The sequence below is a fragment of the Heterocephalus glaber genome, unplaced genomic scaffold, assembly GCF_053883595.1.
Source record: "Heterocephalus glaber isolate CG9 unplaced genomic scaffold, H.glaber_assembly_v1.0 deba00000071, whole genome shotgun sequence".
In the NCBI taxonomy this organism is placed as follows: domain Eukaryota; kingdom Metazoa; phylum Chordata; class Mammalia; order Rodentia; family Bathyergidae; genus Heterocephalus; species Heterocephalus glaber.
In genome coordinates this window covers 14287693-14315587 of record NW_028258137.1, presented here as the reverse complement: position 1 = coordinate 14315587, position 27895 = coordinate 14287693, and the positions used below count along the sequence as shown (strand labels likewise).

General features: G+C 38.1%; 1 long non-coding RNA gene and 1 other non-coding gene across 2 annotated transcripts; both read left to right on the top strand.

Annotated features, from left to right (window-relative positions):
* Positions 1-165: 165 nt before the first annotated feature.
* LOC110348774 (uncharacterized) lies at positions 166-27895 on the top strand. The gene is made up of 3 exons (XR_002394310.2): positions 166-288; positions 1906-2001; positions 27742-27895. It is a non-coding gene; the product is annotated as an uncharacterized LOC110348774 (long non-coding RNA).
* LOC101707073 (RNA guanine-N7 methyltransferase-activating subunit-like protein) lies at positions 11633-12411 on the top strand. The gene has a single exon (XR_002394309.2). It is a non-coding gene; the product is annotated as an RNA guanine-N7 methyltransferase-activating subunit-like protein (transcript).

Below are 27895 nucleotides of genomic sequence, written 5' to 3'. Positions count from 1 at the left end.
TTTTTGCCCCAAAGGCTCTTGATGGCTTCTTTCTCCAGCTGTCCTAAAGGGAAAGGTGTTTATTACCACTTATACCTCCAGCCTTTTGTATTTACAATCTGCTTTACAATTGCTTTTATTAGCTCCAATGTGAATATTATTCCCTTTTTCACTTTGCCTTCTTGAGCTGCCTGAACTGGAAGAGAAGTACATGGCTGAAGTTATGGCTCCCTCCCAACTTTGAAAGTTCAAGAGGAGCACGGTGCAAGATGCTGGAATAATTCTCAACCAACAAGAAAACAAACAAGGGTGAGTGGACTCCATAGTTTTTAGAACAATTATGAATCCATGATAAAATTGACTTACATGCTAGAAAAAATAGAAAAGGCATAAATTATAAAAGGGGCAATAGAAAGCCCAGAAGCATTGTAAGTGTAGTGCTTGAAAAAGAAGCTTTTTTACTTGTTCTTTTCATTCTTTTGTTAGTGGAAAGAGGATCAGAGTGGGAGGGAAACTGGCTTGTATTAACAGATTTAATCCTTGATAGGACACAAGATACAAGGGCTTGAGGACCACCAGTAGGATCCAACTGCATCCTTTTAAGTATGTGAAAACAGAAGCTCAGAAATGTTAACAAACCAATTTTCCCAAGGCCACAAAGCTTGTTAAGTTGAAGATTTAGGATTTGAGTGCAGATTTTCTCATGGGAAATCAGTGTTCTTAAGACATCTAAGATGGTCAGGAGTGGTTCCTTTCTTTCTTGCAAGTCCCAAGTGACAATCCCAAAGAAAAGAGAAGAAATTGACCACCCAGTGTTCCTCAGTTTTGAAAAAGAGGCAGCTTTTCTTTTAGGCCTGTTTTTCACTTTTGTTTACCCACACCCAAGCCCACCTGCCCACTACATGAAGTTACATCTTCATTAGCTTTCCCTGCCTTCCACAGATAAATTTAACCTGGTTAAGTGTAATATGTACTCATTCTACCTCTACAACTTGAAACATACCTCTATGATTGCACATACTCTCCCCTCATGTTGTCATTTATTTGTCATGGGTCTCTCTTGTTCTTATAGGCTGTGAATTCCATGAGAGTTTATTAAGATCAGCACTCCCCAACACTTAACAATGAAGCTGGAAATGGCAGGTATCCAAGAAAAGTTAGTTGAATTATCATTTGCTCTCCAGCAGACCAAAGTGGTCAGGCAATTCTGAGTTTCACATAATCTGGCAATGATAAAGATCTATTCTCTTGGGCTTCATACTGAAGTTTTGAAAGTTCTTAACAGTTTCTTCCATCCCTTGCCTCTCTTTAAAGATTGATCAAAATAGAAAACAACTTACAAGTCTTTTCTTGTACTTATAACTAAATAGAATTTACAGAGATTTGCAGACCCCCAAATGTTCTTCTTATGAATCCACTGGTATTGGAATTATATCAGATTTGTTTCTCATTCTTTAATGAGAGTTAATCAGTTTCATGGAATCTTAGTACTTTCTTTATGCTTCTAGAAAAAGAGACATCTACAGAACCAGAAATCACTCCCTAAATGGCAGAAATAAAGATGTTAGCAAGTGAAGTTATTTGACTCCACCCTTAAAGAAATTACCGTGATCACTGATCATGAGTGTTGGTTTGCTTTTGAGCCCACAAATTCCTTAGATCGTGAATGTCTATCAATTGAATGTTTAAAAAATGCATTCCTAACACAGTATGATTTTTGAAACTGACTTTGTTTTCCTGTGCTCCATATCAGAAAAAGCAACATAGACCAGAGTTGATTCACATCTTCACTCTCAAAGGGGAATTTATGAGATATTCCATGAAAAGAGGAGATAGGGATGGCATGATAACTTAAATCCACAAATAATCCTCAAATCCAGTATCATCAAAGTAATTCTAGCTTCTACTCACCTTTCCCCTTATCAGAGCTGCCCTCAGAGTGGAGTTGACAAATTAAGCTTCATCGTATTGGATTCCTTGGCATCACTTGCACATGAAAGGACCAGAAGCAAGGAAGGAAAGGTAGGAAGGAAAATAAAAGAAAATCTGTAATTTGTATAGAACCTGAATTACTGAGATTTGATACATTCACTAAAATTAGTAACTATCACAGGTCTCTTGCCCATTAGAGAGGAGAATAGAAGTTCTCCTGTCCTCCGTTCTTTTTGTTCTCTCCACTCTTCACACAATGTATGCAGTATGATTTTTTAAAAATACAGTGTGTCCTGGCCCGCGGGTAAGTCAACGGAGACCCTAGAGGGGGAGCGAGGATGAGAGGGGACAGGGGACACGAGAGATGGAGACAATACAGGTTTCTGATCAAGTCTCGTTTATTGCGGAAGCTGCTACAACATATATACCGTAGGGCGAGAGGGGAGGAGCAAGAGGAGTGTACTGGGGCTACTTCCTTGTTGCCGGGTAGATCTGCAACAAGCCCGGGCATGTCCGTAATAGGCACTCAAGAATTCCAGCGGGGGGGGGGGGGGGCAAGGCCCCCCACAACAGTGAATTTTAAAAATATTTTTAATTTGTTAAGGTAAAAGACACATTGCCATTAACCCCCTCCCCACACTCAAAATACTCCCTCTCACATCAAACACACTTATCCCATTATTCCTGCCACTTTCTAGAGCCATTCTGGAAGTCCTTTTTCATGCATGTCTTTAGTAATGCTGTTGTGACTGCCTTAATGTCCTGAATTAATTCAAAATATTTACCTTTCATGGTCATTTTGACTTTGGGGAAGAGCTAAAGTCACACAGTATCAGATTTTGTGATTATGAGGACACACTATAATGTTTTAATTTGACAAGAATTGTCATACCAGAAATGATGTATGACATGGACAATTGTCATGATGGAGGATGAAACTTTTTGCTCATTTTTCAGCCATTTTCTATGCACAGTTTCTTGAAAGCTCTAATAACCCTATATAATATTCAGAATTCATTGTACTATTCCTGGGTACAAACTCAGTTCATCAAATTCCATCAAGGTCAAAAAACATGATCAATGTCACTTTGATGTCAGATCTTGATTGACATGCTCTTTTGCACATGGAGAACTGGGTGACTTCCATTGAGAACTCTGAACATTAGCTTCAGGATCATAACCATAGACCCAAGTATCATCTCCTGTTTTGATATTTCTTAAAAAGCTGGAATCTAAAGTGACACAATCTCAAAACTCCTATGAAAATGACAAAATTTTCTGTTAATGTGTTGTTCATGATCCATGATTCACAGCACACTTTAAAACACACCTTTCAATTGTAGCTCACTGTACCAAACAAGTTGAAGCTTGTAACACACTGTTACTACGGTTTGATACACTGCTTCTCTATTGAAGGTCCCTGCCTTTCTGTTGGATGGCATACTACAGCAGTATTCTCCATATTCTTTGATCACATCTGGTATGCTGGGGAAATATTTCTCCCAAAGGAACTCTAAATTCCTTCTGATTTAGTTATAGTAGAGGACCTATAATCAGTATTTCCTAAGCATCCCTCAGGTGAAATGGGCAAGAAGGCAAAGAAGATTGACTGATATTGTTGGACTTAGGTGGAGGCTGGGAACATGCAGGAATTTGGAACTATTTTCATTTTCTCGTTTGAACTCTACTAAGATCCAATGTTGGCAAATTACAGCACATGAGCCAACCACCTGTTTTTGTAGATGAAGTTTTATTGAAACCCAGCCACATCCACTCATTTGCATATTGAGCCTGTCTGCTTTCCCACTACAATTAGCAGAGTGAGTGGTTGTGATTGATACCATTTGGCCCATAAAATCTGAAATATTTACTCTTTGACCCTTTACCGAAAGTCTGCTGACCCCTGCTAAGATCAACTCTGAGCAAAGAGATAAGAAATCTAAATGAAATCACAGACTTCAATAGTTTATTACCAATTGCATTTAGAAATTATAATAGGATGTAACATGTTTATAATAAATAGACAATGTCTTTTCAACCAGCTGGGATCCCATTAACCTACAACTGTTACAAACAGTATTACAAACAAGTATTACAAACAGCTACAGAAAAAAGCTTTATTTTCCTCACATATGAAATCTAGATGGCATTAATTCAGCACTTAAAATTTCATCAAGGAACCAGGCCTATTTTATTTGTGACACCAAGACAACAATGGTGAGATTCTTGTCTTTTTCTTCTTGTTGGTTACAAAATAGGTGCTATGCATCAAACATAATGTTCATGCTCAAGGAAGAAAAAACAGAGAAGAAGGGAGAAGAATCATATCCTCTGTCCCTGTTCTTTTCTACCTGGAAATGAACAGCTTTTCCAGAAGGCCCCTCAAACCCCTCTGTCAGACACCTGCTTACATTTCACAGCACCCCGCCTTTGCTGTCCACATTAGATACCTGGGAAAACAGGTATCTAACACTCCACCCTCTTTGTGAGGAGGCTGCAAACAACAAGGAACTTGGAATAACCAGTCAACAGTGTCTTCCATAGAATGCTTTTCTCATTTTAGGTGTGTAGGCACAGAGGGAGTGAACAATGAATATTTGTTATGTGGCCAGAAACACAGGTTGCTAAGTCAATTATTTCTTTTCTTCAAAATAAAAAGAATAATGTCTAGATAGAAACTGCAAAGCTTTATATAAAGATGCTCTTGGGGATCTTTTGAGAAAACAGTTGAGAAGAGCTGGACAGGAAAATGCTCTAGGTGAATGGAGAGCTAATATGCCTTCAAATAGATGTCACCTGTCCTCTCTGCTCACCAAATAGTCCTAATTAGATCAGCATAGTATGGGATAAGGGTTCATTTTAGGACCAGGCTTTCTTTAGGAATTTGTGTTCAAGCTAAAAACATTTGCACTGTTTCCTATAGGAACATAAAGATAACCACTTAATGATAAACATTAAACTAGTCCGTTTAAATACACCAATAAGATAATTAAATCTTAGCAGGGGTCTGTAGGTGGAATTAGTCTCATATACATAGAAATCATTTTTTATAACACTTTTGGTTTGTTTAACCTTACTACCTACAACGCAATTATTTTGTGGTATATATGCAAATTTATTTTATAATAAAAAACCTCAAAAGCTGAAGACTTGTAAGTTTGAAACACATTACATTAGCACTGTCTTAGAGGGTTCATGCCATTGTTATACCCAGGCCATCTTCATCTCTTTATCTTTAAGCTTAATGCATGTGGCCTGATGTCACTTCCTAGTTATACAACCAGAGGACAAAAAGTAAACATAGCATGACAAGGATTTAGTTTAAGCTGGAGCGTTTTCCAGGATTCTTTTAGGATAATAACTTTTATAAAACAACAATTTGCTTAGTCTTGCTGGATCTAGTCAGGAAAACAGCATTTCATAAATTTACAAGAGCGGGAACTTAACATAGGGCATTACATGGAAAAGCCCGAGAAGCCAATGGGAGTGGTGGGGCTAATAGGAAGCCCTTCCAGGTTGCAGAGACTGAGGAAGTAGGTGGTGCTGTCAGACCTCAGAAAACAGGGACATCTCATGGGGACTAGAATCATGGAAAGCCTATGTGGTGGAACTGGACCTGCTAAGGAGACATAGCTGGGACAAGAGTCCCATCTGAAAGCACAGTGGAAAGCAGAGCTGTGCCTGGTTTCTCCTTCCCACGCTTCATTCTTCCTCCAACTCCTCCCTTTGTCTTAGTCTAGCTGGAAGCCAATTGACTTGTTGGCCAAGAAATGTGGCCTTGCAGGCAGTCAGCTCTCAGTCACACAGAGTGGAACAAGGGAAGAGTAAGAAATGAATTTGGAAGCAAGCAGACCCAAAAAGAGTACAGAACCTTTATTCCTCACTCTTCCCCTCCATAGATGTAAACCAACTCTTTGGTCTCTAGTAATTATTAACTTGTATTTCTCAGCTATCTGGCTTGAGTTCTTTCCAGTGTAGATTAGGATATCTATGTAAGTATAATAACAATCTCCATTGTATATCCAATTGATAATAAACACCACTAGACTCTATAGGAAATACCAAGAATTAAGAAGACAGTATTCCAGACTATAATTTACCCTTAAACTTATAGTTAGGAGGAGATTTCATAAAAAGGTAAATCCTAAAAGATGTCAAAAGCTTCACATAGAGGAGGTTGGAAAAGGGTTTTCAGCAGAGAGAATACCCTAAAGAATTGGGAAGAACATTTTGCATGGCACACAGACATCCTTAGCTGTAACAGTCTTGATGGGCTTGAATGACATAGAAGTTAGTGGAATATTTTGGAGTTCCAACAGAGGACTTTAAATTTGATTAGTACAGACCACAGTAAACTTTTGAGTACAAGATGGCATTGAGTTCAGCTGGTCCTAAAGAATACTAGTAGCAAAGACTAACTGGATGGTAGAGAACCAACTGTCCAGTGTGAGAATAGTTCATGTGATAGTTGAGAATGTAGTTTCTGAAGCAAAGCTGTCTGGGTTCAAATCCTTGTTCTACTATTTACTCAATCCTTCTCTAGAGGACAAAGATTATATGAGAATTAGTCTCCCTCTTGTAGGGTTTCAAGCATCAATTTTGTTCCTAGCACATGATAAATGTTATCTATTATTGAAATCATAGTAGAAGATGAGTTTACCAAGGAAGGAATAGAGAAAGAGTAAAATGCCCCTTCAGGCAACTCAGATGTTTCTTTGCCAGCATTGGTAATCTAAATTTTAGTTGAAGTCACTGTGAATGCATAAACTCATTGCAATATTGAGTTCAGAAGAAGAAAAACAGGACCCAGGGCAGACAGAAGAAACAAGAGAAAAAGCAGTCAGTGAAATAATGAGAGAAACCTGTGGACAAACATATTAAGACCTCAGAGAATAATAAAACCTTACAAACAGTGGTCATTTGGCAAGATGTTGAAAACCCTGGATGGATATCTTCTGTTCAGCTTGCTAAGCTTGTTCTCTGCTTACTCTGCCCTAGGCATTACCATCATTTTTGCTTCTTGCAGTATTTTAAATAGTGTTACAGGAGTAAGAGCCAAGTCACAATGTTGTATAAGGGCCTGTCATCAGTGAGCATTGGAAAACTAAGTGATACATTTTTAAAATCATTCACAGGGAGTTGAGTGTACATCTCTAAATCTTCCAAGGGAGCCATTTGGGAATGATACAAACACCACATTTTCTCAAAGGGTACCAGATCCACATCACTGGTACCAATTTTCTTGTTTCTCACTGGAGGCTGAAGACAATAAAGGGTAGAAGTGAAGATATTACAAGTAACCACAAAACAACCAAAATTGTTGCAAATGGTCTATTGTTACCCTGACACTAGCCCTGGCCAAGGCTATAGTATACATCTGCATGACCTGTGGTTATTATCTCTGAGGTTTGGAGTGGACTGTGAAGTGCTAATCTGGGGCTAAAGATAAGGAAAGGAGACAAGGAAGAGAGAGATGGGTGGACAGATTTGCTGTAGTTTCCCTCTCTCTCTCTCTCTCTCCCTGTCTCTCTCTCTCTCTCTCTCTCTGTGTGTGTGTCTTGATTCAATCCATCTTTCTTCTTTCCACAATTCTGTTCTATCAATTATCAAACTCTGCTTTGTTCTTGACAAGTCTTCCAAGTCCCAGAATCCTCTTTTACTTAATAATATGCTCATGTATTTTTCTACCTTAAGAAAGCAAAAGCAACAATCTTCTAATCTTTCTTCTTCTCTTTATACTGAACCTGTCAAAAAAATAATCTACACACATTAGCTTCTTTTGTTATTAATCATTCCTAAACCCTTTGAAGTGACCTCTTATAGCACCAATTTGAAATTGTCTTCTCATAAATTATTATTGATATTCTAACCCCCATATCCCATGACTTCTTCTGAATCATTCTCAATTTCTGTAGCATTTTATGCCATTGATCAATCTCTGTTTCAAAAAAAATGTGCCTTAGGGCCGGGGATTTAGCTCTGTAGTTTTGCCGCCTGCTTCGCAAGTGCAAGGACCCGAGTTCGATCCCCAGTACCAAAAAGAAAAAAAATGTGCCTTGGCTTCCTTGACGTAAGTTGATCTTGGTTGATCTGATGGCAATCTCTTGCATCTTTTTTTTAATTAAGTTTGTTGGTACATTTTAGGTATACATTATGATCACATTCATCATTGGGATTTTGTACCTATACAGGATATATCTTGGTTCTTGTTTTTTCCCATTCCCTTCCTTCCCTTCTACCCCTCCCTATTTACAAAAGCTTTGTTTCCATTTTTTCCTTTTTTTCTCATTTTTTTCTTTCCCTTCTTTCCTTTCACCCACCCCCTAGTTCCCATTCCCCTTTGAAGCTTTTCTTCCTATTTCACATTATCTATTATATATTTTGGTCTTCATTTACACTTACAGTGTCTTACACTAGGGAAACAATTCAGTATTTACACATGTGTGTCTTATTTATTTCACTTAAGAGTATGGACTCAAGGTGCATCCATTTAGCTATAAATGTCTCTATTTTATCATTCTTTATGTCTGAGTAGTACTACATTTTATATTAAAAAAATCTTTATCCAGTCACCAGTTGATGGACATTTGGGCTGTTTCCAAGATTTAGCTGTTAGAAACTGTGCTGCTCTGTAGAAATCAGTATGGAGATACCTCAAAGAACTAGGACTGGAAGTCCCATTTGACCCTGCTATTCCACTGCTGGGGATCTTCCCCAAAGAATTAAAAGAATCATACCACAGTGATATATGTGCACCCATGTTCATAGCAGCGCAGTTTGTAATAGCTAAAACTTGGAAACAGCCCAAATGCCCATCAACTGGAGACTGGATCAAGAAAATGTGGATTTTTTATAAAATGGAGTACTACTCAGCCACAAAAAATGAGAAATTAGAGACATTTATAGCTAAGTGGATGCACATTGAGGCAATACTCTTAAGTGAAATAAATAGGACACACATGTGTAAATACCGACTAGTTTCTCTGGTGTGAGAAATTGAAAGTGTAAATAAGGGCTAAATGTATAATAGGTAATGTGAAATAGGAAGAAAAGGGGCAAAGGGGAAGGAAGTGGGAGGGCTAGGGGAAAGGATAGAAGGGAATGGGATTAATATGAGAAAATGGAAAAATAGGAACAAAATCTTTGTAAATAGGGAGGACTGGAGGGGTTGAAGGGAGGGCTGGGCAAGGGTGAAAAATAGGAACCAAGAGAAACTATGTAAAGGTGCAAATTTCCAATGCTGAATGTCATTATATTGTATACCTAAAATGTACCAATGATTAGAATGAATAATCGATAATGTAAAATAGGAAGAAAAGGTCCAAAGGGGTAGGGGTAGTGGGAGGCACAGGGGAAAGGAAAGAAGGGAAAGGAAAAATGATGAGAAATGGAAAAAATGGAAATAAAGTCTTTGTAAATAGGGAAGAGTGGAGGGCGTGAAGGGAGGGCTAGGAATGGGGAAAAAATAAGAACCAAGATGCATTACGTAAAGGTACAATTTCCAATGAGAAATGTAATTGTGTTGTATACCTACACTATACCAATAAAAGAATTTAATACAAAAAAAAAGGAGAAAAAAAAAGAAACTGTGCTGCTATAAACATGGGTGCACATACATCACTGTGATATGATGCTTTTAATTCTTTTGGGAAGATACCTAGCAGGGGAATAGCTGGGTCAAATGGGATTACTAATCCTAGTTTTTTGAGGAATCCCCAAAATGATTTCCACAATGGTTGCACCAGTCTATGCTCCCACCAACAGTGGAGAAGGGCTTCTCTCCACAGCCCCACCAGCATTTGTTGTTGGTTGATTTCTTGATAGCAGCCATTCGTTCTAGAGTGAGGTGGAATCTCAGCATTGTTTTTATTTGTATCTCTCAAATGACCAGTGATATTGAACATTTTTTCATATGTTTATTTGTTGCTTCTACTTCTTTGTCTGAGAAATGTTCATTTCAGATGCCCATTTTTGGATTGGGTTTTTAAATTTGTGGAGTCTGAGTTTTTTGAGTTCTTTATATATTCTAGATATTAGTCCTTTGTCTGAGGAACAGCTGGTAAAAAATTTTCCCACATCGTGGGTTGTCTCCACTCTATTGGTAGTTTCTCTTGCTGTGCAGAAGCTTTTTAATAAGATGAGATCTCAATTGTTGATTCTTTGTGCTAGTTCCAATGCGACTGAGGTTTTGTTCATAAAGTCTTTTCCTACACTAATGTCTTCAAGAGTTCTACCTAGCCTATCTTCTAGCAGGTTCAGTGTTTCTGTTTTAATATTTAGATCTTTGATCCATTTCAATTTTAGTTTAGTCCATGATGAGTGATATGGGTCAAGTTTTAATCTTTTTGCCTCTCTAATTTGCCTTTGCCACTTCCATCTTCCACTCCCTTACTAGAGGTGCCCTCCTAATAGTCAACTTTTATCATTTTAATCACTCAAATCCCTTGATAACCCCAATTTTTCCAGACCCTTGACTATTTCCTCAGAAAAGATGGCTCCCAGATCTATATTCCTAATCCAATACTGCAGGTACACATTTCCAGCATTCTGCTGAACATCAGTATTTACTAAAAGCTAGCCTCTACTTCTTAACTAATTTCCTCAATCTCCTGGGTTTCCTGTCTCCAACAGGAGCATTTCCATCATACCATACCATCCCCCAGACTCAAAGGTACAAATTATTTTTGTGCCTCCTTTATGTAATTAGTCCCCAGGTACCAGCAACTCTACCTCCACCTTGCTCAAATCTGTCACTTCCTTTCCATGACCACGGCTACTGTCTAAGCTGTTCCTGTTTGTCTCAAATATCACCATATCTTCCCGTTACCTTTTGTTTCATTCTACTTTTCCCCTGTTCTATCTTGAATCTTTCTTCATTACCTTTTCTAATAATACTTCATATACAGATATAGATATATAGAGATAAAGACCCCAAAACTCCACAATATGGGTCCTCTTATTTGACAGGAGTAACCCCCACTATTGTTCTTTATACATACTTTTCCCTTTACATCTTTTTCCTTCTTTTATTAGTTTTGTAAGGCTGCTGTAACAAAGCACCACAAAGTGAGTGGTTTAAAACAACAGAAATGAAGCCAGGCATGGTGGCGCACACCTGTAATCCTAGCACTAGGGAAGCTGAGGCAGGAAGATTGCCGTGAGTTTGAGGCCAGCCTGAACTACATAGAGTTTGAGGCCAGCCTGAACTACATAGTGAGACACTATCTCAAAAAAATAAAAATAAAACAACAGAAATGTATTGTTCACAATTAGGAGACAAGAAGTCCAAAATCAATGTGTCAGCAGGGTCATGTTCCCTATGAATGATCTAGGGGAAGAATCCTTCCTTGCCTCTTTTAACTCTAGGAGGCTGCTGGCAATCATTAGCGCACTTGGTCTGTAGATGCATTACTCCAACCTCTGTGTTCCTCTTTATACGCCCTTCCTTCTCTCGCAGGTATCTGTGTACAAATTCCTATCTTCTTATAAGGACACCTGGCAACCCTAATCCAGTATGACTATATTTTAACTTGATTGTGTCTGCAAATCCTGTTTCCAAATGAGGTCACATTGTATATGGACTGAATGTCTGTGTCCTTCTAAAACTCATATGCTGAAATCCTTAATCCCTCCCCTCCCCTCCCCCACCAAAATGATGGTATTAGAAAATAGGGCTCTTGAAAGATAATTAAGTCCTGGGAAGTCAGGTGATTGTGGGACTCCTAGGAAGAGGCTCCATTACCTTGGAGAAACAAAGGGGTCCTTAGTTTGGCTGTGTAGCAGCCCTCTACGTGTCTCAGTTGGAGCTGGACGGGCACAGCGGCTAGTGAATTTCAGGATGACTGACACTACTAACGCTACTCCAAATTTTGAAGAGATGTTTGCAAACAGATTCACAGAAGATGACAAAGAATACCAAGAATATTTGAAACACCCTCCTGAATCCCCTCCAGTTATTGAGGAATGGAATAACAGAGCTGGTGGGAACCAAAGAAACAGAGGCAATCGGTTGCAAGATAACAGACAGTTTAGAAGTAGGGACAGCAGACGAGGGTGGCCAACTGACAATCGATCAGACCAGTGGCATGGAAGATCCTGGGGTAACAATTACCCGCAGCACAGACAAGAGCCTTATTATCCACAGCAATATGGACAATATGGTTATAACCAGTGGCCTCCCTACAGTTACTACTGATAGAAATATTGGCAACATCTTTTAGTAAAACCATTTACTTTGTTAATATAACAAAAACTCGTGTGTGTCCTGTTGATCATAGTTTTCCATCTCATTTTAGAGAATGGATTATTAATGTTTTAGAACTTGAGACTTTTTTAAAAATAGATCTTACAGAGAGATCTAATGGTTGCTGGGAATAACTACTCCCCTAAAAATACTGTGGATTATATTGCTTGACTTCTACTTCAGATTCTTCATTTCAAGACATCATAGTGCTTTGAGTTTGGTATATTTTCCTTGTATGACCTCCAGAAGTTCTGTTTAAGACAGAAATAAAAAATGCAAATAAAAAATGCTTGCTTTTACTTTGTAAGATAAAAGGATATCCCTATTAGATTCCAATTCAGATGTGCTTCTTTCTAAAATTCTACAGAGGTAGTACAATCAGTTCACGAATGCACTGCTATGCTTATTTATGATGTGTAACATCAGCATTTGAAAGCTAAAACAATTGTATATTTCTTTTGGCTTCTGTTATATGAGTATGGTACTTTGTGACTGCTTACTCTATAGGTATAGTCAGCTCCACAACTAATTTGGTCTCTTTTTAGAGGAAAATCAAGAATAAAGCTATAAAATGAGAAGAAAAAAAAAGAAAGATAATTAAGTCCTGAGAGTAGAGCCCTCATGATGGGATTATTGCCCTTACAAAAGAGACCTCAGAGAGCTCCCTCACTCTTTTATCTACCATGTGAAGGTACAAAAGCCAGCAGTCTGTGTATCTCAGAAGAGGGTACTCAGCAGAACCGACCACGCTTATACTCTGATCTTAGACTTCCAGAATCCAAAACCTGTGATAAATAAATTGTGGTTTCATTGTATTCTGCTAAATAAGCCTAAATTATCTAACCCATACTTAGAGATTCAGTGGTTAGAGCATCAACGTACATTTTTTGGGGGAAATAATTCAACATCTTTGCAGAGATGAGCTTCTCCTTCTATCCAACTCCATCAGTCAAAATCCTTCTACTGCTTCAGAATCTAGTCAATCTTCACCTCTGCCATGAAGTTACTCTTAATCCCCTCACAACTCCTCTGAGGTAATGTGATATTTTGCCGCTTTTATAACACAGCAGTATCTATACAGCTTTCTGATACTAAATCCTAAATTCCTCAAGACAAGGACATATCTATCATTTATCTTTGTACACCCCTAAATGCCTAGTAGTATGCCTTTTACTTGTGAATTCAGTTGGTTATATCTAATTTAAAATTTTTTCTTTATGGATATGAGATTTTCACCATTCTTATTTTTTGTCACTTAAAGTATTTTTTTACTTTCATCATTAAATCAAAATGTTGGCCAGGCCCAAAGAATTTCAATCTGGTTTACTTTTTATTCAGCATTGAAAATCTCTCTCTCTCCTCTATGGGTCATTTTTTATCCATCTATTTTTTCCTTGAATTATTTTGAAGTTAATAATTCAGGTGCCCTGAACTGAGTTGAAATCTAATCATCAGGCAGTCAAAAGATATTCCAGGGAATGGTCTAGGGACCCTGGCTTGACCTTCAACCTCAGTCTTCTAGGCAGGACTTGAAGAGTCAAATCAACATAATCAAACACAAATTCTTTTTAAGTCTAATTTTTATGTTTTAAACATATAAATAATTCTGTATTGTAAGGTTGTTATAATTAATATGGGATTCCTAATCCCATATTAATTTATTTTTGATTCCTACAGGTTTTAAATTGGAAATAGATGGAATAATTTATGAACGCTTCTGTATCTTAATTAGAGTAGGTAGCTATCCTAGTTTTTCACCTAGAGGTGCTGTGTGTGTGTGTGTGTATGTGTGTGTGTGTGTTCTGAAATGGCTAGAATCTGCTTAATCTCCTAAACAGATTGAGCACATAGACACTAATAACATTCAGACTATAGGTCTTTGGTCAAGGACATGGTTCTCTTTTTAATGCATATTTGGGACAGACAGAATTACTAAAGATCAACAGTCACGGGGAGAAAAGGAAAAACAAGTGGAATAGTAGATTGAAATGGTGTTTAAGGGCTAGTTTCTCTCCATGCACTCGCTCCACAGAAAGGGTCCTAGGGGCTGTGGGAAAATAGGCGGCCTCCGGGCTGTGAGCTAATGCAGCACTGCTGCTGTTTGCTTAGCTGCACAGCCCTAGGAGAGACCTGAGAAAACTAGCTTGAATTCCAATGAATATTTACAATTACACTGCTCCAGAGCAAAATGCAATAACAGTGCTTCAGTCTACAGGTTTTATGCATCAAAAGAAAATGAGAGGAGAGCAGCAAAAATGGAGTTGCCTTTGGAGAGACTTATAAACACAGATCTCACTGCTTGTGGCAGAATTAAAATGCTTTATTTCTGATAGGAGCAATTTATTCTTCAGGCACCTTCCTTGATAGTAGAAAGCACCCGGCTGGGTTTTGAAGTGAGAAAGTCTTCAGTACATGGTTTTAATTTGAGCAAGTGAAAGGCATGGAAGGAATTGTATTGCATAATTTTGATTTTGTTTTCTAAAAACAGACCATAGAGAAAAATGTGAAAATCCCTAAGCTGGCTCACAAACTCCCTCTTCTTTTAGTTTGAATTTTTATCCTGTTCATACAGATTGTCATTTCTTCATGGGATAACTCTGGGAAAAGCTGCCACTATTTTGTGTCCCCAGTTTAAAGCCTTTGGGTAATTGATTACTAGTAACAGATGCAATCCGCTGTGCTCATTTTTTCTCATGAGATGTTGATCCACACCAAAGATCTGGTGAGAAATGGATAGAAAATATTAATCAGAGCCATTTCGACCCAGTGAGGTAGTTTTTAACTTCCAGAGGTGCCAAAATAGATGAAATTGAATGTTTTACAAGGACTCCATCAGAACCTGGTTCTGTGGTTCGTCTGACTAATCTCTTAGACTATTAAGATTTATACTGCATTATTATTTTCTAGCAGCCTGGGTTGCTGCACTAAGCAGAAGCCTTCTGAAATACCTACCTTTATTTTTATCCATTTATCAGTCCATTTTCTCCTATCAAGATGCTACTGACCCCATGTGCCTACCTTATGCTTGCTTACCCACTAATATATCTGTCCTTTTATATATACAGTGGACCCTTGAGTTATGACCAGCCTGACATACGAACAACTTGGGTTATGACCAGAATGTTAGTTTTAACTTACAACCAAAGTGTTGAGTTATGACCCAAATGCTGGCCGCTTGTGCTTCCAGATGGTCTCAGATACAGATTTAACCCTTAAAGAGTTCTGGAAGGAACATGACAACATCCTTTCCTGTGTGGGGTTGAGAAATTCTGAACCAGTGTCTCTCCAAGGATGCTGAGATCTGCCTGTACACAGGAGAGAGACTTTGAAGGCTGTGTAGAGGAGCCTGAGCCTTCAACTGACCAATTTGAGTTATAACCAGCACTCATGAATGAACTGAGTTTGTAAGTCAAGGGTCCACTGTATCTATATCAACCTGCTTGTAAGTATCTATTATGGTTTAGATTTAAAATATCCCCCAAAAGTCTCACATGTACAAAGGTGGGGCTTTTAGATGGTATCTTAGTTACTTTTTCTTGTTGTTGAGACAAAATACCTACAAGTTGAGGGAGGAAAGTTTTATTTGGCTCACAGTTTCTATAGGTTTCAGTCCATAGTCAGCTGACTCCAAGGCAGGGTGGCATGGCAGAGGGGCATTGCAGAGGATAAATAGTTCATGACAGGCAGAAGACAGCAAAAGCAAGCAAGTCCAAGTAACCTTAGCAACTTCTTTCTGACCCTTTTATATCCTATCTAGGCCACCAGGCTTAGGGTAGGTGCCAAACCAATCAGTGGACTGATTTAGTAATTACAGCCCCTTAATCCCAGCACCCTTAATCCTAGTATTGCACCATGAATCAATCACACACTCTAGATCTAGCCATCTCTGAAAAAGCCCCACCTATGACCACATGAGGCTTTGAGGAGAACATCTACACACAAACCATAACATATATACTAAAATTCATTGTATTATACATCGTTTTTGTGTATGATACTAAGGATTGAACCCAAGGCCTTCACACTGAACAACATCTCCAGCCCCATTTTTATGTTTTATTTTGAGACAAGATTCCACTAAGTCATTAAATTGACCAGACTAGACTCAAAGTTATGATCTTTCTGCCCCAGCCTCCCAGAATGCTGGGATTACGAGCATATTTCACTATACCTGGCTACTTGTACACTTTAAATGGGTGAATTATATATGTGTTATTTTCAATAAAAACATTTTATTATATAAAAGATATTTATAAGCCATTCTAAAAGCATTGACCCATTACTTTATCATCTTTCATAATACTTTTAGGTTAAAAAATAGTTTTAGCCAACTTTTTGACATATTTCTTTCAGATGCTTGGTCTCCAATGATTTTTAAGTCTTTTTATAAATCAGATCTACTGTAAAGTGATGAATATTTGCCACTAGTGATAACAAAAATAAAGGCCAAAGCTGATGAGAAAATTGCCCAGAAAACAGTTTCCAAAATTTTTATTTAAATCTGTGAAATAAATGGATCATTGCTCTACATGATCCAATTCTTCCATTTGGTACTATAAATTCTGATGTATGTATTTTGTTTTCAAAAAGTGACATTTTATATACATATATGTATATGTACACATGACTTTACATACAAATTCATTGGTGTATACATATATACATATAATTTGGAATATACATATAATAGATAAATATATAGCACATATATGTGTGTTAAGTCTTTGATTTGTAACAGAACAAATAAAAAAATTGAAATGAGATTTTTCTTCTATTCATTCATTCAACAAATGTGTATTGTGCATTTAATATAGGACAGATGAAAATGAAAGAAGTATTTATCAGGACAACTCCTTATCAAATTAAATAGAGATAGTAGAGATTTTTGGTAAACTCTAGAACCCAGACCAGAGGGTAGAGGCCAAATAATACATTAGTGCTTAAGAGCAAAGAAAACTCTGTAGGATAGTCAACAGAAACAAGTGTTTCCCTGGAGAAATTCTTTGGCAAATATTTTTTAAAGCTTCTAAAAGGGCCTTTGGCCAGTAGAATATCCAAAGGAATTTGGATAACTAATTATCTTGGCAAGAACTTATATGCAGTTGCTATTGACCTCCAGAGAGGAATCCATCTTCAGTTCTTCCCATAGTTTTAGGCCCTCCAGCAGTAAGTATCCTATAATTTGTATTAAAATGGTTCCTATTGGTCCTTTCAACTAATGACAACTGCAAAATAGTACAACAGGAGAGAATATGGTCAGTGTTGATAGCGTCTTTGAAATCCTGTCCACTGTACTAATGATCTGTGAGTAAAAAGAGTCGCTTTGTGTATTTCTACAGAATTAAAGTTTTTATCATTTTACCTTTGGCTAAAAATATACTAAGTAAAGTCATAATAACTAGCTAACTAATTGTCTCCCCCACTGATGTGCAACTTCTGTAGCAACTGGGTTCAAGCGGAAACTTAGCCAGAAAATGATTTTTGTGAACTCAAGTGAAACTCTAATGATATCACTACATAAGAGAAAAACTGCTACCATCATATAAAAACATTAGCACAGAAGAGTGATATCTAACAGAAGCCCTTTTAACCCTGCAGGTAGAGTGTTTTCAAAAGTTTGCAAGCTGATCATTTTATCTGCTATTGTTTGAATGTTCAAATGTCCCCCAGAAGGACAGCATTTTTTTTCTAACTTTGAAATAGACACTCAATGGAAATGGGAAATAATGAGATTTGCTTACATTTCTACTAATATATCAGTCCTTACTAATGACTAATATATGCAAGATTTATTTCCTTGGTCAATTTGAACCTTTAATCTACCTTCTCAAACTATGAGTTTGTATTAGTAATACATAGTCCACCTTTTATTATTTGGGAGGAAATTGTTATTTACTTATAAAGTTAAGATCTGCTCAGTTTCCTACTGCTGGGTAACTGTTGGTCTGTCCCCTCACCCTTCTATATTTATGTCTATACTTATAAGATAGTTACATAAAATACACAAAACCATAACCATAGAAATAGGCGGCTGACATTTCTTGTACCCATGCTACATGCCAGACATTGCACATGATATTTTACAGCATGATTTCATTTTAATTCTCAAAATAACTGTGTACAATGAGACTTCATTTTACAAACAAAGAAATGGGAGTTCAGAAAGACACTCAACTTGTGCCTTTTGGCAAATGCTTGTTTAAGGACTCAAACCCTAGTGAAAAATCAAAGTTCTTACAATGTTCAAGATCCAATACACGGGCCTCCTCTCCACCCACTACAACTCAAATATCATTTTCTATTATCTCCTTTCACTTTCTTCTAATCTTACAAACCTACTACCTCCCAAGGACTTTGAGCTGTCTTTTCCTTCAGCCTTGAAACCCTGCAATTCTCCTATCTAAATGACTCATTCCCTCTCCTCCTGGTTTGATTACACTGTTGCCTTTACAGCAAGGCCACTCCTAATCATCTTACTTAAAACCACAGCCACAACCCACTCCCCACTCCCAATCCCTCTTACCCTGCTCTGTTTTCTTGTAGTATTTATCATCTTCTAACTTTACCTTTATTATCTCCTCTTCTCAGTAGAATACATGCTCCACTGCAATATAGATTTTTGCCTGTTCTGTTCTTTGATATAAATTGAACTGTGCCTAGCACATAGTAGAGGCTCATTAAGTATTTGTTGGCTGAACGAATGAAAGACCTAAATGACCCCAAAGCCCGTGGTCCCAATAATGAACTTTTAGTTCTTTTCTTTTTTCTTGTTTATTTTTTATTTTATTTCTTTATTTCTTTATTTCTTTATTTCTTTATTTTTTGGTACCAGGACCAAACTTTTTGAACTCAGGATGTTCTGCTTGGGAGGCAGATGGCAGCACCACTGAGCTAAATCCCCAGCCCTAGTTCTTTTCTTTTTTTAAACAGTTTCAATATAATCTCTCTTTTTGTACCTTGACTTGCTAATTCCACCAAAGAGTAGGGTGCAGACTCTCTTGTCAATTGCCTACCCTGTGTTTATGTGATTCAGGGTCCGAGGGGATGGAGCATTTTCTCTCTATCCCTGAACCTTTCTGCTTGGGTGGGGAAGTTATAGGAGGATGCCCTGGAGTTATGTGAGTACAACAATCTTATCTGCCATCCTTCTGGTTATCTGGGAAGGAGAGAGACAACTCTCTGCTAGCCATTCAAGCAGGGTAAGTGAGCCATTGTGCTGGACAAGCCTAGAGAATCCCTTAAGGAAGGCAAGAAGCTCTTTCCTTCTCTGCCCACTTAGAGCCTTTCATCTCAAAAATGAGCTCTATGCTTTTCTACTTGGCATTTGCAATCTTGAAGAATGCAAAATAACACTGAGCTTGGATTACATTTCTAAATAGTTAAAATTCAGAATTTCATAAGGCTTAATGGACTTTGTGCTTTGCTCTCACTACTGGATATTTGTTGAAATTCAACATGGAACTGATTCACCTTTGAAAGCCACCTTAAATTTCCTAATAACCTGTAAGCTTGTTGGTAGAAAGGCAAGGACAGAAAACTGGTTCTTATCATTTTACTGGCATAGTTCTTTTTTCAGTACTAAGCATTGAACTCAGGCTCTCTTGCATGTCAGGCAAGTGCTCTACCACTGAGCTACATCCCCTGGCCTCCTTTTGTTAAAATTTTAAAGTTTGAAACAGGGCTTCACTAAGATGCCCAAGTGGAATTTGAGCTTGCAATTCTCCTGACTCAGTTTCCTGAGTGTCTGGGATTACAGGCATGTACCACTATGCCCAGCCATTTGCTTTTTCTTAAGCCCTTCCATGAAACTAAAAGTAATAAAAATATTTTATTAATTCAAATTAGACTTCCTGATTTTTTCAAATCAATTACACCTTTTTTATTTTTCCACAATAAAAAATTTTAAATTATAAAACCGTTTATTCATTGACCTGCTGGAAAAGGTTGATGACCTTATTCATGACAGGAGAGGACACTATTCATAAATCAACAACTACCAATTATTTTCTGCATTTAGTTAATACTACTTTATACCATTATTTATTGTCATCCATGATTACATCTGGCATCTATAAAATGGAATATTCTATAGGCATTAGAAAGAATAGGGGAAATCAATATGTATGACAGAGAAAGATGTTCATGAAATACACTTAACTAGAAGAAAAGCTACAAATCAAAATATAGAGGCTGCCCACATGTTTATTTTTTATTTTTTAATTTCTGGATTTTTGAAATAGGGTCTTGCTTTGTAGATCAGGCTAACCTTGAATTATGTAGCCCAGGCTGGCCTTGAATTTACAGCCATCCTTCTGCTTCAGTCTCCCCAGTGCTGGGATTACAGATGTGCACTACCATGCCCAGCTAAAATTTTCTTACATATGTTTTTATATAGATGAAGAAAGTTCAAATTGTAGCAGTTCAAAAGTAGCAAATTTCTTGTAGTGATTACTGCTGTGGAGTACAACTGGCAAAAGAATTTTTCCTTAAATTACTATTCTGCATTTTTTTTTGTTTTTTGTGGGGGTTTTTTTGGTACTGGGGATCGAACTCGGGTCCTTGTGCTTGCACAGCAGGCAGCGAAACCACTGAGCTAAATCCCCGGCCCACTATTCTGCATTTTTTGAAAAAAGTTAAATAAAAATATATTCATACTTTAAATATGTCTATCTGTTCCATAATTGTAAGCATACTTCCTAAGATTCCAAGATTATTAACACATTATTTCTTTCCCCTGAACTCAAACGTCGGGTTAACATTGCTATTGTCTTTCCCTAAATATTCAAGTGCTAGATGTACGGTAGATGCCCAATAAATAATTTTTTTGTATTAAATTCTTTTATTGGTACATTGTAGGTATACAACACAATTACATTTCTCATTGGGAATTGTACCTTTATATAATGCATCTTGGTTCTTATTTTTTCCCCATTCCTAGCCCTCCCTTCATGCCCTCCACCCTTCCCTATTTACAAAGACTTTATTTCCATTTTTTCCATTTCTCATCATTTTTTCTTTCCCTTCTTTCCTTTCCCCTGTGCCTCCCACTACCCCTACCCCTTTGGACCTTTTCTTCCTATTTTACATTATCGATTATTCATTCTAATCATTGGTACATTTTAGGTATACAATGTAATGACATTCAGCATTGGAAATTTGCACCTTTACATAGTCTCTCTTGGTTCTTATTTTTCACCCTTGCCCAGCCCTCCCTTCAACCCCTCCAGTCCTCCCTATTTACAAAGATTTTGTTCCTATTTTTCCATTTTCTCATATTAATCCCATTCCCTTCTATCCTTTCCCCTAGCCCTCCCACTTCCTTCCCCTTTGCCCCTTTTCTTCCTATTTCACATTACCTATTATACATTTAGTCCTTATTTACACTTTCAGTTTCTCACACCAGAGAAACTAGTCGGTATTTACACATGTGTGTCCTATTTATTTCACTTAAGAGTATTGCCTCAATGTGCATCCACTTAGCTATAAATGTCTCTAATTTCTCATTTTTTATGGCTGTGTAGTACTCCATTTTATAAAAAATCCACATTTTCTTGATCCAGTCTCCAGTTGATGGGCATTTGGGCTGTTTCCAAGTTTTAGCTATTACAAACTGCGCTGCTATGAACATGGGTGCACATATATCACTGTGGTATGATTCTTTTAATTCTTTGGGGAAGATCCCCAGCAGTGGAATAGCAGGGTCAAATGGGACTTCCAGTCCTAGTTCTTTGAGGTATCTCCATACTGATTTCCACAGTGGTCGCACCAGTCTACACTCCCACCAGCAGTGGAGCAGGGTTCCTCTTTCCCCACAGCCCCACCAGCATTGGTTATTGGTTGATTTCATGATAGCAGCCATTCTTTCTGGAGTGAAGTGGAATCTCAGCGTTGTTTTCATTTGCATCTCTCGAATGACCAGTGATGTTGAACATTTTTTCATGTATTTATTTTGCTATTTCTACTTCTTTGTCTGAGAAATGTCTGTTCATTTCAGATGCTCATTTTTGGATTGGGTCTTTAAATTTGGGAGGTCTGATCTTTTTAAGTTCTTTATAGATTCGAGATAGTAGACCTTTGTCTGAGGAAGAGCAGGTGAAGATTTTTTCCCACATTGTGGATTGTCTCTTCACACTGCTGGTGGTTTCTCTTGCTGTGCAGAAGCCTTTTAATAAGAAGAGATCCCACTTGTTCATTGTTTGCATTAGTTCACGGGCAACTGAGGTTTTGTTCATACAATCTTTTCCTACGCTGATGTCTTCAAGGGTTCTACCTAACCTCTGTTCCAACTGGTTCAGAGTTTCTATTTTAATATTTAGATCTTTAATCCATTTTGATTTTAGTTTAGTGCATGGTGAGAGATATAGGTCTAGTTTTAATCTTTGGCAAGTTGAAGCCCAATTTTTCCAGTACCATTTATTAAAGAGGCTATCTTTCCTCCAGTGAGGGTGTTTGGCTCCTTTGTCAAAGATGAGATGGCTGAGTGTGTCTGGCATTGTTTCTGCATCTTCTAATCTGTTCCACTGGTCCTCAAATCTGTTTCTTTGCCAGTACCGTGTTGTTGTTATCACAGTAGCTTTGCAGTATAGTTGCAGGTTGGGGATTGTGATACCCCCTGCCATGTCTCTGTTACCTAGAATTGCTTTTGCTATTCTGGGTCTCTTCTTGCTCCAAATGAATTTTTGGATTGTTTTCTCAAGGTCCATGAAGTATGCTGCTGGGATCTCTGGAATTGCATTAAATCTATATAGCAGTTTTGGAAGTATGGCCATTTTGGCTATATTAATCCTTCCTACCCAGGAGCAGGGGATGTCTGTCCATTTTCTAATATCATCTTCAATCTCTCTTTTCAGAGTGCCATAGTTTTCAGAGAAGGGGTCTTTGATTTCTTTCATTGGGATGATTCCTAGGTATTTCAGTTTTTTGGATGCTATTGTGAAAGGAATTATTTGCCCTATTTCTCTCTCAGTGAGTCTGTCATTCGTGTAGAGGAAAGCTATTGATTTTTGTGTGTTGACCTTGTAACCAGCTACTTGACTGAATTTGGTTATTAAGTCTAGAAAACTTTTGGTGGAGTTCTTGGGGTCTTCTACATAGAGTATCATGTCATCTGCAAATAATGACAATTTGACTTCTTCATTTCATATGTTTATTTCTTTTATTTCTTTCTCTTATCTAATTGCTGTGGCTAATGTTTCCAGAACTATATTGAACAAGAGTGGTGATAGTGGACATCCTTGTCTTCTTCCTGATTTTAGTGTGAAGGATTTCAGTTTGTGACCATTTAGTATGATATTGGCTATTGGTTTTTCATAGATGGCTTCTATCAGTTTGAGGTAGAGACCATCTATTCCAATTTTTTGTAGGGTTTTTATCATAAATGCATGTTGGATTTTGTCAAATGCTTTTTCTGCGTCTATAGAGATAATCATATGGTTTTTGTCCTTGGCTCTATTGATATAGTGTATTACATTAATTGATTTTCATATATTGAACCATCCCTGCATCCCTGGGATGAATCCCACTTGATCAGGGTGTATGATCTTCTTGATGATCTTCTGCATTCTGTTTGCCAGTATCTTATTAAGGATTTTTGCATCTATGTTCATTAGTGAGATTGGCCTACAGTTCTCTTTTTCAGTTGGGTCTTTCTCTGCTTTGGGGATCAAGGTGATGCTTGCTTCCAGGAATGAATTTGGGAGTATTGCTTCCCTTTCAATTTCATTGAAGAGTTTAAACAGTAGTGGGAGCAGTTCCTCTCTAAATGTCTTGTAGAATTCAGCAGTGAAGCCAGCCATCAGGGCCTGGGCTTTTCTTAGGTGATAAGTTTTTAAGTACATTTTCAATTCCATTGGTTGATATTGGGTTGTTCAGAATTTTTAGGTCTTCTTCGTTCAACTTTGGTAATTCATATGTATCTAGGAATCTGTCCATTTCTTCTGTGTTGTCCATCTTATTGGCGTATAGGTTCTGGAAGTAGGTATTGATGATCCTCTGGATTTCTGCTGGGTCTGTTGTAGTTTCACCCTTTTCATTCCTATTTGCATGGATTTGGGCCTTTTCTTTCCTTTTTCTGACAAGATTGGCTAAAGGTTTGTCAACTTTGTTGATTCTTTCAAAGAACCAACTCTTGGCTTCATTGATTTTTTGTATCGTTCTCTTAGTCTCCATTGCAATGATTTCTCCTCTGATCTTTATAATTTCCTCCCTTGTATGAGCTTTGGGGTTGTCCTGCTCTTCTTTTTCTAGAAGCTTGCGGTTCAGCATCAGGTTGTTTAATTGGGCTCACTCTGTTTTCCTAATATGTGTATTCACTGCTATGAATTTCCCTCGTAAGACTGCTTTCATTGTGTCCCATAGATTCCCATATGTTGTATTGTCATTGTCATTTATTTGAAGGAACTGTCTGATTTCTTCTTTAATTTTCTCTGTGACCCATTGGTTATTCAGAAGTGTGTTGTTCAATTTCCACATGTTTATGAAATTTTTGTGGTTTCTTTTGCTATGGATCTCCAATTTCATGGCACTATGATCTGATAATATACAGGGGATAACTTAAATTCCTTTGCACTTACTTAAACATGTTCTATGTGTGAGTATGTGGTCTATTTTGGGGAATGACCCATGTGCAGCTGAGAAGAATGTGTATTCTGATTTTGTGGGGTGGAAGACTCTGTAAACATCTGTTAAGTTCATTTGTTCAAGAGTTCGATTGAGTTCTAGTATTTCATTACTTATTTTTAGTCTAGTTGATCTATCTATTTGTGACAGTGGGGTGTTGAGGTCCCCCTCTACAATTGTATTAGTGCATATATGACTTTTCATGTCTGTTAGTATTTGTTTTATATAGTTAGGTGCACTAGTGTTTGGTGCTTTGATATTTATGATTGTCATCTCTTCCTCTTGGATTCTTCCCTTTACAAGGATGTAGTGTCCTTCTTCATCTCTCTTAATCAGTGTTGGTTTGAAATCTACTTGATCTGCCAAGAGGATAGCTATTCCTGCTTTTTTGGGGGTTCCTGTCACATGGAGTATTGTTTTCCACCCTTTAACTTTCAGTCTATGAGTTTCCTTTTGAATGAAGTGTATTTCTTGTATGCAGCATATTGTTGGATTTTGCTTCTTGACCCATTCTGCCAGTCTATTTCTTTTGATTGGTGAATTGAGACCATTAACGTTGATGGTTACAACTGAAATGTATCGACTTGTCATTGCCATGACTTTTTGTTTTTGTTGGGTTCTCCCCCTTTACATTTAATTTCTTGTCATGCCAGATGGGTTCATTCTGCTTTGCTTCCTAGGGTTGTGATCCTCAATGTCTGTTCCTAGGATATTGTGTAAAATTCTTTGGAGTGCTGGTTTGGTATTCACGAAGTTCCTAAGGTGCTCTTTGTCATGAAAGTATCTTATTTCTCCATCCATTTTGAAAGATAGTTTTGCAGGGTACATCAATCTGGGTTGGAGGCTGTTTTCTTTTAGGGCTTGGAATATGTCACTCCAAGCTCTTCTTGCCTTGATGGTTTGTGTTGAGAAGTCTGCTGTGATTCTGATGGGCTTTCCTTTGTATGTGATTTGTTTCTTTTCTCTGACTGCTTGGAGAACTTTGTTCTTCTGTTGTGTTTCTGGAATCTTAACAATTATATGCCTATGTGTAGATTTTTTTTTGATCAAGCCTATTTGGAGTCCTATATGCCTCACTTATCTGTATGTCAAGCTCTTTTCCCCTGCTTGGGAAGTTTTCTGCCATTATTTCTGTGAAGAGATTTTTTTATGTCATCTGCACTCTCTCCTGTTTCTTCATTGACTCCAATCAGTCTTATGTTATTCTTCTTTGCATCATCTAGCAGCTGCTGGATTGATTTCTCATGTTCCCTTATAATTTTGAAGCAAATTTTCTTTTCCTGGTCACTAATTGCAATTTTATCTTCTATATCTGAAATTCTGTCCTCACATTGGCTCATTCTGCTGTGTAGACTTTCAATGGAGTTTTTCATGTCCTGGAAATCTATTTGCATCTGTTTTATGGATTCCATTTATTTCTTATGTTGGGATTCCATCATGTTCCTGAGCTCCTCTCTAGATTTATTAATCATGTCTTGCACTAGGGGCACAATTTCTCCTGTTATCTGAGAAATTATTTCTGATTTCATTTTTTCCAGATCCCCTTTTGTTGCCAGTTCAGTAGGTCCAGGTGGTTGAGTATCAGAGTGTTCCATCTCATTTCCCTTTGGGGTTGCTGTAGGTGATCTGGAAGTCTGGTTTTGAGACTAATTTACATGTTTTCTCATTTCAACTGCAGCAGGGGGCTGTTAGCACCTGCACGGATTACCTCCTCTGAGCTGGGTGAAGTGGGACAGGGGCCAGGAGCAGCGGTAGGGATGGTGACCCAAAAGCCCTTTCCTGTGGGCTGGGAGCAGTCAGATTGATGGTGTCTGGGAAACCCCTTCCTCTGGACCAGGAGCAATGGGATGGTGGCTCAGAAGCCCCTCCCTCTGGGCCGGGAGTGTTGGGAGGGATGGTAGCCCAGAAGCCCCTTCCTCTGGGCCAGGAGCAGCGGGACAGAAGGTGGCCCAAAAGCCCTTTCCTCTGGGCTGGGAGCAGAGGGAGGGATGGTGACTGGGAAGCCCCTTTCTCTGGACCAGGAGCAATGGGACAACGGCTCAGAAGCCCCTACCTCTGGGGCGGGAACAGTGGGACTCAGTACCTTGGTCTGGTCGTCTGGTGTCCTCTGCGTCTTTGTAGTCTGGAATCAGGTGGCTGCCTGTCTGCAGCGGGGTGATTCAGTGTCTTCCGTGTAACTCAGGACCTCGGTAGGGTGTGGGCAGACCTGTCTGTCTGCAGCGGGGTGATTAGGCGTCTTCCGCGCAACTCAGGACCTTGGTAGGGAGTGCACAGACCTGCCTGTCTGCAGTGGGCTGATTCGGCGTATTCTGTGCGACTCAGGACCTAGGTAGGGCATGGGCAGACCTTCCTGTCTGCAGTGGGGTGATTCGGCATCTTCCGCGCGACTCAGGACCTCGGTAGGGCGTGCCAATAATTATTGAATGAAAAATGAGTATGTCAGAATTTTAGGCAGTTTTTAAAGGTTAAAAAAAGATCTACCAAATTTTTCTTTATGGTTTGTTTTAAATTTTTTCTACAAAAACTAACAAAAGTATGCTTCTAAATGCACAATGCATTAAAAAACAATGCAAAAACCTTTGGGGCCAAAAGTTGTGGCTCACACCTGTAATCTTGCTGTTCTGGAGGCTAAGACGTGAAGATCCCAAGTTTAAGGAAGACCTGTCTCAAAGTAAAATTTTTGAAAGAGAGCTAGGGGTTAGCTCAGTGGTAGAGCGCTTGCTAGCATGCTCAAAACCTTGATTTCAATCCTCGTTACCAAAAGAAGAGAAGAGAGGGAGGGGAGAAGAGGGGAAAAAAGAAAAGAAAAACGAGATAACTGAAACTTTGGGAATGGATCCATAGCAAACATTCCTATATGCCTATATTCCTGGTTACCCCATACATTCATCTAAGTAATGATTTTTTCCATTTTTAAAATATATTTACCAGACATCCCGTGGTGACATCTAAACTACTTGTCTCCTCAGCTTATAAGTGGAGAAGACAAAGACTCAGCTGGAAGAGAATGAATTGGAGGCACCTACTTTCAAGCCCAGATTTTAAGAGAGGTAAACTACATACTTGATATTTCCTAATACTAGATTCCAAAAAGAACATGAATGAAACTTCTCTTGATCTTTT